Source organism: Agelaius phoeniceus, chromosome 11 (genome assembly GCF_051311805.1).
Source record: "Agelaius phoeniceus isolate bAgePho1 chromosome 11, bAgePho1.hap1, whole genome shotgun sequence".
NCBI classification, from domain to species: domain Eukaryota; kingdom Metazoa; phylum Chordata; class Aves; order Passeriformes; family Icteridae; genus Agelaius; species Agelaius phoeniceus.
In genome coordinates this window covers 23352978-23366077 of record NC_135275.1, presented here as the reverse complement: position 1 = coordinate 23366077, position 13100 = coordinate 23352978, and the positions used below count along the sequence as shown (strand labels likewise).

General features: G+C 49.2%; 3 long non-coding RNA genes across 9 annotated transcripts; all 3 read right to left on the bottom strand.

The window, feature by feature from the left end:
- Positions 1 to 701: 701 nt before the first annotated feature.
- Positions 702 to 7036, bottom strand: LOC143695026 (uncharacterized). 7 transcript variants are annotated; one of them, XR_013183907.1, is made up of 8 exons: positions 6278 to 7036; positions 4944 to 6200; positions 4803 to 4846; positions 4658 to 4701; positions 4536 to 4576; positions 4378 to 4454; positions 2712 to 2805; positions 702 to 1465 (listed from the first exon to the last, which is right to left on the bottom strand). It is a non-coding gene; the product is annotated as an uncharacterized LOC143695026 (long non-coding RNA). The 7 variants fall into 7 exon arrangements; XR_013183906.1 differs by having other exon boundaries at positions 2712 to 4454; positions 4944 to 4985; positions 5062 to 6200; XR_013183909.1 differs by lacking the exon at positions 702 to 1465 and adding an exon at positions 1549 to 1817.
- A 65-nt stretch (positions 7037 to 7101) lies between these two features.
- Positions 7102 to 9408, bottom strand: LOC143695007 (uncharacterized). The gene is made up of 7 exons (XR_013183875.1): positions 9265 to 9408; positions 9102 to 9182; positions 7933 to 9024; positions 7814 to 7855; positions 7618 to 7731; positions 7453 to 7534; positions 7102 to 7375 (listed from the first exon to the last, which is right to left on the bottom strand). It is a non-coding gene; the product is annotated as an uncharacterized LOC143695007 (long non-coding RNA).
- Positions 9409 to 10213: 805 nt separating this feature from the next.
- On the bottom strand, positions 10214 to 11531 carry LOC143695040 (uncharacterized). The gene is made up of 4 exons (XR_013183935.1): positions 11346 to 11531; positions 11230 to 11271; positions 10796 to 11135; positions 10214 to 10718 (listed from the first exon to the last, which is right to left on the bottom strand). It is a non-coding gene; the product is annotated as an uncharacterized LOC143695040 (long non-coding RNA).
- Between the last annotated feature and the right edge of the window lie 1569 nt (positions 11532 to 13100).

Below are 13100 nucleotides of genomic sequence, written 5' to 3'. Positions count from 1 at the left end.
AGAAGGAGAGAGAGAGAGAAGGAGAGAGAGAGAGAAGGAGAGAGAGAGAGAAGGAGAGAGAGAGAGAAGGAGAGAGAGAGAAAGGGTTGAGAAAAACAGAGGGAGAGAGGGAAAGACAGAGAGTAAAAGGCGACAGAGGACAAAAGAGGACAGAGGAGAAAAGAAGACAGAGAGAGAGAGAGAGGGGGGGGGGGGGGGGGAGAGAGAGAGAGAAGAGGACAGAGGAGAAAATAAAACAGAGACAAGAAGACAGAGAGACAAGAAAAGGAATGGGGAAACTGAAGGCCAGGATCTAGAGAGAAAAGAAAGGGGTTAGGATTAGAGTGAAAATGAAAACTTAGGGCTAGAGTGAAAAAGGAAAAGACTAAGAGCAAAAAATACAAACCAAGGAAAAGGAGAACACAGAGAAAAAAAGAAGCAAGAAGAGTGAGAGTGACAGTTATAAAGAAAAACAAATAAGGTGCAAAGTATAGACAGAAAAAGATAAATACAGTCAGACAGAAATAGTGAAATGGACAAATTAAAAAAAGGAAGCAGAGGCACAGTGTCAGAAGGAGTGAGAAACAGAAACAAAGGCTTAGAGATAGATAGAACTTAAGGTAGAAACAGAAAATTAAAGTGAGGAGCAAAAGAAAGAAATACAGTGGATAGAAATGACAAAAGCACACCAAAAAAGGACAGGAGCCACGGTGGGGGTAGGGAAGGGCAGGGGGTGTCTTTATTTAGGGTGATTCAACTTTATTAAATGAATGTTTTTATTTATACATCGGCAAAATACATGGAAACAGTGTATACAAATGCAGATACAATCCATGGACACACTGGTAAAAGCCTAATTTACATATAGAGCAATACAGCAAAATGCAGCAGCTAATGCAAGAGCAATACAGAGCAATACAGAGCAATACAGAGCAATACAGAGCAATACAGAGCAATACAGAGCAATACAGAGCAATACAGAGCAATACAGAGCAATACAGAGCAATACAGAGCAATACAGAGCAATACAGAGCAATACAGAGCAATACAGAGCAATACAGAGCAATACAGAGCAATACAGAGCAATACAGAGCAATACAGAGCAATACAGAGCAATACAGAGCAATACATATATTAACACAAAGTGATAACCTTTTTCTATTTTCATTACATGTTGATTTATTGTTACAGGAAACCCGAAACAACAAAAGCACACAGAAAACAACACTCATCTACCATTAACACCCCCTTCAGCTTACACACAAACTCACCATCTCTCTCATCATAACTGCTAAATTACTCCCCAGCAATCCTTGGTCCTCGGGGACGTGGTTCCCGGGAGCCTCCAAAAAATCCTCCTGCCTGACGAAAACCCCGGTCCCTGGACGGTCCACGCCCAAACTTTGGTGATGAACGTCGCCTCGCTGACCGACCGGGACCTGGGAAAAAAAAACCCAGCCGGGGGGAAAAAAAAAACAACCCCCGGCTGGGGATTTTTTATTCTAAATTTAAAAATTATTTGAAAAACCTGAAAAGCAAAAGTCATATAAGGTTACAACCCTTCAACACACACATACACACACACACCCCTCCTTCAGCTTACATACAAACCCACCCTTGCTCACACCTCAACCTCTCTGCTAACCCCCGGCATGCATTCACGCCGCTCCTCGGGAACGCGGTTCCCGGGAGCCTCCAAAAAAATCCTCCTGCCTGACGAAAACCCCAGTCCCTGGACGGTCCGCGCCCAAACTTTGGTGATGAACGTCGCCTCGCTGACCGACCGGGACCGGGGAAAAAAAAACCCAGCCGGGGGGAAAAAAAAAAAAACCCCCCGGCTGGGGATTTTTTATTCTAAATTTAAAAATTATTTGAAAAACCTGAAAAGCAAAAGTCATACAAGGTTACAACCCTTCAACACACACATACACACACACACCCCTCCTTCAGCTTACACACAAACCCACCCTTGCTCACACCTCAACCTCTCTGCTAACCCCCGGCACGCATTCACGCCGCTCCTCGGGAACGCGGTTCCCGGGAGCCTCCAAAAAAATCCTCCTGCCTGACGAAAACCCCGGTCCCTGGACGGTCCGCGCCCAAACTTTGGTGATGAACGTCGCCTCGCTGACCGACCGGGACCGGGGAAAAAAAAACCCAGCCGGGGGGAAAAAAAAAAAAAACCCCCCGGCTGGGGATTTTTTATTCTAAATTTAAAAATTATTTGAAAAACCTGAAAAGCAAAAGTCATACAAGGTTACAACCCTAGAACCCTTCAACACACACACACACTTCCTTCAGCTTACACACAAACCCACACTGACTCACACCTCAACCTCTGTGCTAACCCCCGGCACGCATTCACGCCGCTCCTCGGGAACGCGGTTCCCGGGAGCCTCCAAAAAAATCCTCCTGCCTGACGAAAACCCCGGTCCCTGGACGGTCCGCACCCAAACTTTGGCGATGAACGTCGCCTCTCAGACCGACCGGGACCCGGGAAAAAAAAACCCAGCCGGGGGGGAAAAAAAAAAACCCCCCGGCTGGGGATTTTTTATTCTAAATTTAAAAATGAATTAAAAAACCTGAAAAGCAAAAGTCACATATACAAGGTTAAAACTAGTCAGCATATGCTCACACACACACACAGACGAGTGGACACAAACAGACACAGTCACGTGCTCTCACACACGCTCACACGCTCTTCCCGCTTACAGGCTCGCTGTGGCCCTTACTCGAGATGCCGAAAAACATGCTCCGACGCGTCTTCTGGCTGCCGCTCCTTGACGTCGAATGGTAGATTCTGGGGAAATGGGTAGCCTCGAGGACCTGTGAGACGACAGGAAGTGGTCAATGAGTGGCTGACAGCTAGGAATTGTCCCCGCTCTGGACCAATAAATTTTCTACCCAAAATCCCATAAAAGACAGATGAACAGTAAAGTTTTTACAACTGTTCTACCTAACTGTGACTACATGCCAGGGCAGGGCAGCTCCAATCATAAGTGGTATAATATAAGTACACACAATATAAGCCGACACAGTTACACGCAATATAAGCATATACAATATAAGCCGACACAGTTACACGCAATATAAGCATATACAATATAAGCCGACACAGTTACACGCAATATAAGCATATACAATATAAGCCGACACAGTTACACACAATATAAGCATATACAATATAAGCCGACACAGTTACACACAATATAAGCATATACAATATAAGCCGACACAGGTACACGCAATATAAGCATATACAATATAAGCCGACACAGGTACACGCAATATGAGCCTATACAATATGAGCCTATACAATATGAGCCAACTTAGGTATACACAATATAAGCACATGCAATATAAGCCAACAAAGGTACATGCAATATAGGCCAACAAAGGTACATGCAATATAGGTACACACAATATAAGCCAACATAGGTACACACAATATAAGCCAAAACTTGAGATAACTCTGTGGAAGATTAATTGTTGGGCCCCATACCCTTTGAGAAGATGGAACCTACAGAACAACTGCAGTCACTTGAGGAGGGTGTAAGACGCTCCCTCTAGAAGTCCAAGATAATGGCATGGCAAAAAAAGCACTACCAAAGCTGGTAGTGAGAAGGAAGATGGATAAGAAAATCTTGTGTAATCCTTCCTGTCTCAAAGAGTAAAAATGTAAAGATGCCAGAATAAGCTATATCTGGGAAGGAATGTGAGTAAAATACTGCCTATATGGCACAAAATAGTGCCTGTAAAGCGTCGAGATGTAACAAAGGCCTATGACACGGAAGACATTAGACACGGACTACATAACACGGACACGGATGACACAACATAGACACAGATGGCGTAACACAGAGACAAGAGTAAACTGCCTAGCACTTTCAACTTATGGACCCGAGATTCCTAGCGCAAGATAAGCCAGAGGCTGATGATGCCAAAGGAAAGAAAGCCCTATGACGATGGCACGTGATGATGAACTGTAACTCATTAAAAGAAGTTAGTGCCGAAGCAGTTAAGAGGATGCTCAAGAGGCTCGGCGAGCCTAGAGAAGGAAGCCGACTGCCGGGTGACCGTGGCCGTAGCTCCGGACCTGAAGGCGAGCGCCTCGGGGGAAAGGTCCGTGACGACGTCGAGTCGAGGAAGGCGGACGACACAAAGTTCCCGAGAACGTGGAGATGGGTCGGAACTGCCCTGCCCGGCAAAGGCTCTGGGGAGGCTGAGGAGAAACCCTCTCCCTTTACTTCCAGAGAGCCTGTCCCGCTACAGACTTCTCCGCTAAGCTGACATGAAATTGCCCCCTGTGATAGTAAAGGTTTTTCCCCTTCTCCCGACCGCTGGCCCCGACACTTAGCTTTTGGAAGAGGAGCGGACAAAATCCATCCTCGGTCGCACGTGGACGTTGAGATGTTCTCCACGTGTGCTTCGGTGTCGCCGTTTCTAAGCTTTGGCTAAGAGCCTCCTCAGGGTACCTAAGACAAAACAGAAAAGGTGACTATTGCCCTCAACAACAGTAATCCCCGGGACTCCTCCGCACCACTGCCCCGGCTCACCTCAAATCTTGATTTGACTCCGGAGGCTGCCCAGAAGATACCTGCAAAGAGAAAAGGTACATGCTTAGCATGCTGCTGCATAACATTCACCTATGAGTCAGCCTGCCTAAATGCCGACTCACCTGCCCTCCTCTGTTCCTTGGCGTGCCTAGGGCAGCGACAGCACCTGCAAAGAAACAAAGCAGAAAAGCATGCTGAGATACTGTGAAAACACAACCTCCCAAATCTGACAAGTATGCCACACCGATACCTTAGGCTCGCACCCACCTGGCACAGATATGCTCGGCTAGGATAGATTGCAAGCGGACCACCTAAAATAAAATAAAAAAAAAAAAAGATGCTTAAAGCTGCACCAGAAACTGAGACCTCAGCAATAACAATTGCTTCCGTACGCTAGTCAATGCTCACCTCACCCACTTGGCCTTGACTGCTGCTCTCGGCCTTGACTTCCTGAAAAGAAAGACAAAGAACAATGCTGTAACAGCCACCATTTATGCTTCCTCTACAGAAACAAATACTGTCTCACCTGCTCGGGGGAATCCCCTCACCCGGGATGGGGCCCTCTGGCACGGATTTAATCCATCTGAATCTGAAAAAAAAGTTAGGACAAGAGTTAAACTGTTGCAGGATAACTTAAGAGCTCCAGATATCTTGTGTCCATCTACAAATCCCATCTAGAGTCCAACTACACCCCACATTGCAAACTTCAAGTCCCCGGGACTTCTCCTATTGCACCAGGCTATGCGGCAGGGCAGAGCAGCTCCGGCACAAATGTGTGCAGACACCCGTGACACGGGACGGGACGTGACAAACAACGGGGACACAACACGGACAGAAATCTCCTGGCAAGGAAAATGGCTGCGAGGACTGAGAGAATGCAAAAGGAGATGACCGAGGTGAAACTGATGGTGGGCTGATGAGGCTCAGAGAAACCTGGAGGAAGAAGATGCTAACTGAATGATTTATTCCAAGAACTGCAAAGATGGATGCCCAAGAATCATACAGCCAGAAGCCTCTACCTGCCCTCACGTTCCTTCGAGTCCTAGTCCGCCATAATGGATCCTGGCGGGACATAGCTGTCCATACAGCTCAGAACAAGACCTGAAAAGACACCTGATTGGACGCTTATAGAGAGAGATGAGGGTCTGATGCCTGTCTGAGCTCCCGAGTCGGAAGTTCTATGGCATGGGTGCCAGGCCAAGGAACGCTGAGAGCACAGATGCTAACAATGATGCCAAGGTTTCTGGTAGGCCCCTTAAAGGGCTAAGATAAAAGACATGAGACAGCTAAACAAGACATAATGCACAACAGACAAGTGACACGATACACACCAGGACTGCTCTGCCCTGCTCACCTCAGCACTGTGATCAAAAGTGAGACTTTGCTTTTAGGGGGCCTAAGGGGCCACTTCTTGGCTACCCTCAGAGTTGGCCCAGAGCCCCTCAGGTAGTTGACCCTACCTTGAGTTGGCCCAGAGCCAACTCAAAACCTCCCCCCCACCCCAGGAGTGCCGACCCAGCACCTCGCTTTCATCCCCTCTGTGGGTCATGGCCCTCTACTTATCTCTCGGACATCTGGGGATGCCGGTCCGTGTCGGGTGCGAAGAAAGGCCGCCTCGCCGGGTGGGAAGTTCCTGCTGTCACTGGGCTGTTGTCTCTTAGACAGCTATATTAAAGAAAACCAAGCATCAGTGCCTGATCTTGGCACCACATCAGCCAAAACCCCACAAGTCTACTACTCACCATTCTCCTAAGAAGGCCTAGCACCTCCTAACCGTAACCCTCTGCCACAGATGTAATGGATTTGCACCTGAAAGAAAGTTAGAACATATGTCAAACACATGCACGATAACTCAAAAGCTGCAAACACCTTATGTCAACCTAGGAATAGCATCTAGAGTCCAAGTACAGCCCACATTACAACTTTCAACTCCCCAAGGCTTCTCCTATTACACCAGGCTATGTGGCAGGGCAGAGCAGCTCCGGCACAAATGTGTGTGCTGACACCCGTGACACGGGACAGACGGGACACGACAAACAATGGGCACAGGACACGGACAGAAATCTCTAGGCAAGAAGGATGACTGCAAGGACTGAGAAGATGCCAAATGAGATGACCGAGGTAAGACAGACCGATGGCGAGCTGATAAAGCTCAGAGTGCCCTGGAGAAGGAAGATGCTAAACTGAATGTTTTAGTCCAAGAACTGCAAAGATGAATGCACAGGAGCCCTACGGTGAGAAGCCTCTACCTGCTCTCACATTCTTACAAGTCCTAATCCACCATAATAGAACCTTGCAGGGTGCAGCTGTCCATACAGCTCAGAACAAGACCTGAAAAGACATGACTGGATGCTTACAAAGAGTTGCAATTCTGATGCCTGTCTAAGCTCCCGAGTCAAAAGTTTTATGGCCTGGGTGCCGGGCCAAAGAAACGTGGAGATCGTGGCTGCTACGAATACTGCCGAGGTTTCTGATAGGCCCCTCAAAGGGCTAAGATAAGACATGAGACACCCAAACAACACATAATGCACGACAGACAAGTGACACAATACACACCGGGACTGCTCTGCCCTGTGCACCTCAGCACTGTGATCCAAAGTGAGACTTTGCTTTTAGGGGGCCACTTCTTGGCTACCCTCATCTCCAGAGCCAACTCAAGACCTCCCCTCCCCGACCCCAGGAGTCCCAACCCAGCACTTCGCTTTCATCCCCTCTGTGGGTCGTAGCCCTCTACTTATCTCTCGGACATCTGGGGATGCCGGTCCGTGTCAGGTGCGAAGAAAGGCTGCCTCGCCGGGTGGGAAGTTCCTGCTGTCACTGGGCTGTTGTCTCTTAGACAGCTATATTAAAGAAAACCAAACATCAGTGCCTGATCTTGGCAGCCTGTCGGCCAAAACCCCACAAGTCTGCTACTCACCCTTCTCCTAAGAAGGCCCGGCTCCTTGGGTCGCACGCTTCGGGCACGCTCGGAGGCCGACGCCCGTCCTCGGGGGGTACGCCTGGATTAAGAGGACAGGAGGTGATGTGGCGTTGCTGAAACCTAAGTGGACCCTCAGTCCTCCTCCCTACTTCCCTGACTCACCGCAACTCCTCGGCGGTTCCTGACTGCTACCCGGAAGACGGGGCTCTTCAGGGTGGAAAATTCGGTCTGTCGGCCGGTTGGGGACGGGAGCTTGGCGTGCTCCGAGTGGATTGCCTAAGGCACAAAAATGAGAATGGAGACTTAGACTTGCCCCCTTAGAATTCAGACCTCAGCAACAAGAAAGGCTACTGCTCACCTTGCTCTCCTGAACTTGACTGCTGGGATCCAGCTATACTTCCTAAAAATAAAGACAAAAACAGCGCTGTAACAGGGTCACACTTGACACTCCCCCTGCACAGACAAATGGTGACTGACCTGCTTGTGGGAACCCCCTCACCCAGGATGGGGGGCTCTGCCATGGATGCAATGCAACTGCACCTGAAAGAAAGTTAGAACATATGTCAAACACATGCACGATAACTCAAAAGCTACAAACACCTTAGGTCAATATAGGAATAGCATCTAGAGTCCAAGTACAACCCACATTACAAATTTCAACTCCCCGGGGCTTGTCCTATTACACCAGGCTATGTGGCAGGGCAGAGCAGCTCCGGCACAAATGTGTGTGCTGACACCCGTGACACAGGTAAGACGGGACGTGACAAACAATGGGCACACGACACAGACAGAAATCTCTGGGCAAGAAGGATGACTGCAAGGACTGAGAAGATGCCAAATGAGATGACTGAGGTGAGACCGATGGTGAGCTGACGAGGCTCAGAAAACACTGAAGGAAGAAGATGCTAACTGAATGATTTATTCCAAGAACTGCAAAGATGGATGCCCAAGAATCATACAGCCAGAAGCCTCTACCTGCCCTCTCGTTCTTTCAAGTCCAAGTCTGCCTTAATGGATCCTGGTGGGACATAGCTGTCCATACAGCTCAGAACAAGACCTGAAAAGACATCTGACCGGATGCTTCTAAAGAGACAAGAGAGTCTGATGCCTATCTGAGCTCCTGAGTCGAAAGTTCTATGGCATTGGTGCCAGGCCAAGGAATGCAGAGATCACAGATGCTAACAATGATGCCAGGGTTTCTGACAGGCCCCTCCAAGGCCTAAGGTAAAAGACATGACATATGCAAACACCACATAATACACAAAAGACAAGTGACACGATACACACCGGGACTGCTCTGCCCTGCGCACCTCAGCACAGTGATGAAAAGTCAGGCTTTCCTTTTATGGGGCCTAAGGGGCCGCTTCATGGACACCCCCCACCTCCAAAGCGGACTCAAAAACCCCTCCCAGTAATTCCCAAACCTGCACCCTGCTTTCATCCCCTCTGTGGGTCGTGGCCCTCTACTTATCTCTCGCGCATCTGGGGATGCCGGTCTCGGGTGCGAAGAAAGGCCGCTTCGTCAGCTGGGAAGCTCCTGCTGGCACCGGGCTGGTGTCTCTTAGACAGCTGTATTAAAGAAAACCAAACATCAGTGCCTGATCTTGGTAGCCCATCGGCCAAAACCCCACAAGTCTGCTACTCACCATGCTCCTAAGAACGCTCAGCTGCTCGGGCCACACGCTTCAGGCACGCTCGGAGACCGAAGCCGTCGTCACAGGGGGTGTCTGGGTTAAGAGAGATGAGGTGATTTGGCATGGCTGAAACCTGAGTGGACCCTCGCTCCCCCTCCCTACTTCCCCTACTCACCGCAACTCCTTGGCAGCTGCTGAAGGCCACCTGGATGGCACCTTTAAATAGAAGAGTTCAGGGTTTCATCACCGGGTCCTGTAACGCATCCACAGGGCTCACACGTGCAGGGAACCCGGTGCATCGGCCGGCAGGTGACGGGGGCTTGGCAGGCTCCAAATGGATTGCCCAAAGCACAAAAAAGAGAATGGAAGCTTAGAGCAGCACCAGAAACTGAGACTGGAGCAATAACAGCTACTTCTCTCCACTGCTCACCTTGACTGCTGGTATCCAGACTTAATTCCTAAAAAGAAAGACAAAGAACAGAGCTGTAACAGAGTCACCACATACACTTCTGCTGCAGAGACAAATGGTGCCTCACCTGCTCGGGGGAAACCACTCACCCGGGATGGGGCCCTCTGGCACGGATTTAATCCATCTGAATCTGAAAAAAAAGTTAGGACAAGAGTCAAACTGTTGCAGGATAACTTAAGAGCTCCAGATATCTTGTGTCCATCTAGAGTCCAACTACACCCCGCATTACAAACTTCAAGTCCCCGGGACTTCTCCTATTGCACCAGGCTATGCGGCAGGGCAGAGCAGCTCCGGCACAAATGTGTGCAGACACCCGTGACACGGGACGGGACGTGACAAACAACGGGAACACGACACGGACAGAAATCTCCTGGCAAGGAAAATGGCTGCGAGGACTGAGAGAATGCAAAAGGAGATGACCGAGGTGAGACCGATGGTGAGCTGATGAGGCTCAGAGAAACCTGGAGGAAAAAGATGCTAACCGAATGATTTATTCCAAGAACTGCAAAGATGGATGCCCAAGAATCATACAGCCAGAAGCCTCTACCTGCCCTCTCGTTCTTTCGAGTCCTAGTCCGCCATAATGGATCCTGGCGGGACATAGCTGTCCATACAGCTCAGAACAAGACCTGAAAAAGACAGCTGACCGGATGCTTCTAAAGAGACAAGAGAGTCTGATGCCTGTCTGAGCTCCCGAGTCAAAAGTTCTATGGCATGGGTGCCAGGCCAAGGAATGCAGAGATCACAGATGCTAACAATGATGCCAGGGTTTCTGACAGGCCCCACCAAGGCCTAAGGTAAAAAGACATGACATATGCAAACAACACATAATACACAAAAGACAAGTGACACGATACACACTGGGACTGCTCTGCCCTGCACACCTCAGCACTGCGATGAAAAGTCAGGCTTTCCTTTTATGGGGCCTAAGGTGTCCGCTTCATGGACACCCCCATCTCCAAAGAAGACTCAAAAACCCCTCCCGGTGGGTCCCTACCCTGTGCCCCGCTTTCATCCCCTCTGTGGGTTGTAGCCCTCTACTTATCTCTCGGACATCTGGGGATGCCGATCCTTGTCAGGTGCAAAAGAAGGCAGCCTCAACATCTGGGAAGTTCCTGCTGGCACTGTTGTTCAACAACTCCCTGTTGTTTCTTAGTCAGCTACATGAAAGAAATTCAAATATCAATGCATGATCTCTGCAGCAAACTGACCAAAACCCAACAATTCTGCTACTCACCGTTCTCCTAAGAATGCCCAGCTCCTGAGGCCGCACCCTTCGGCCGCGCTCCGAGGCTGACGCCATTGTCACAGGGGTAAGCCTGGGTTAAAAGGAGACGAGGTGATGTGGCATTGCTGAAACCTGAGCGGACCCTAGCTCCTCCTCCCTACTTCCCCGACTCACCGTGACTCCTGACTCCTCGGCCCGTGCCCAAGGCTACCCTGGTGACACCTTTAAATAGAAAAGGCAGAGGCTTCATCAACGAGTCCCGTGATTCTTCCGCAGGGCTGGGGAGAGTGGCACACCCGGTGCGTCGGCCGGTTGGTGACTGGGGCTCGGCGTACTCCGAGTGGATTGCCTAAAGTGCAGAAACGGGAACAGATGCTTAGAGTTGCACCGGAAAATGAGACTGGAGCAATAACAACTGCTTCTGGACGCTACTCAATGCTCACCTTGCCCACCTCATCTTGACTGCTGATACCCAGCTTTACCTCCTGAAAAGAAAAAGAACAGTGCTGTAACAAAGTCACACTTTACACTCCCCCTGCAGAGACAAACAGTGACTGACCTGCTCGGGGGAACCTCCTCACTCAGGATGGGTGGATGGATTTTGCCCTGGATTTTATCCTTCTGCGTCTGAAAGAAAGTGAGGACAAAAGTCAAAGGGCTGTGGGATAACTTCACAGCTCCAAATATCTTCTGTCTGTCTAGGAATATCATCTAGAGTCTGGCAACACCCCACAAACTGCAAGTCCATGGGACTTGTCCTGTTGCAGCAGGCTATGTGGCAGGGCAGGGCAGAGCAGCTCCGGCACAAATATGTGCGGACACCCGTGACACGGAACGTGACAAACAGGGGGACAACAAACACAACACATTATGCTAGTGGTGAGGGTCTCGAGGGGAAAAGTCAAAAGGGACCCCAAAGACACACTAGGTAACACGGTACACCGGACAACACGACGTGGACCGGAACTGTTCTGCGCTGCCTGCCTGAAAGCTGCCGTCAAAAGTAGAACCTCTCCCTTTAGCTGTCCTAAGAGGCCCCTTGGAGAAGATTCCTTTTCCCTCTGCTAATTTTTAAATCTGTCCCAGGAACTCCCAACCCACTGCTCTCCCATCATCCCATCTCCAGGCCGTGGCCCTGACTTATCTTTTGGATGATCAGTGATGTGGGTCCGCGTTGCACCTGAAATGAGTCTGCCTCGGAGAGCCCCGTGATCACCTGTTAGCCTCTCGGTCAGCTACAATAAAGAAAAACAAAACCAAAGTATGAGTACAGAGTTATGTGGGCCAAATCCCAGCAAGTCAGATACTTGCCCTCTCCTGAGTGTGCCTGAGTCCTTCAGGCTCCAGCTTCATCCTGATTCCAAGGCTATGCCCATTATTATGAGTGGCACATGGGTTAGAGAAAGGCAAAGTAAAATAGCATTCCTGTGAGTGCAGTGGATGACCTTGTGTGCTGTAAGACATGTGAATGCCTCTGCTAGGCTTCTAAAAAGCCTTGGGGTGGGGGGGGGGGCCTCAAATAATCACCCTTTCTCACCCTGCTGCCTTCAAAACCACCCCCCCCAACAATACCTCCTAACTGGATACCTGCTCAGCCTCCCTCTCCTAGTCACAATCCTCAACTCACCTGAAGCCTCAATCTCAAACATTATCTTTGACACTGGGCAGATCCCTCTTGTGACATGATGAATCTGCTGAAAAGTGTTGTAGCTGACACAACCTGGAGCCTCTGGAAGCTGCACTCTTCCTAAAAAAAAAATACAAAACAAAATACAAACAAAACCAGAAATTACAAATGCACTTTACCACCCCTAAACCCAAAACCCAAAATTGTGAACTTAAATACTCCCTGTATTCTATGCTGTTTTCTTCACAGGATCTTCAAAGCCTCTGTTGCTTTAGATGGCCAGAAGCACCTACTGAAAACAAGCTAAGATAAGCTGAAAGAGGCTCTTCTCTGAAATGAGAGGAGAGCTCTTATCTCAGCACAGCCCAGTGAGGGAATGAAGCCCCTCAGCAAAAGCTGGGGTTAATATACCCCTGATGGTGCCCGCCTCTCGTTCCCATGGCACCCAGGAAAAGGGAGGGGGCGAATCCCACTGGGCATAAAAGCCCTCAGAGAAGCTACAGCTGTTTGGCTCCTCTGACTCAAATTCAAGGGGAGCAAAGGGCTTGTTATAGAAGAAAACTCTTCAGAAAAATAACAGCACTTTCTTTTTTGCAAGAACTACTTAGAGTAAAAGGGTAGAAAACTGGTAAGAAATATAACTTTCTGTTTAGGCAGCATAACTAGATAAATTGGGTAATTTGCTGT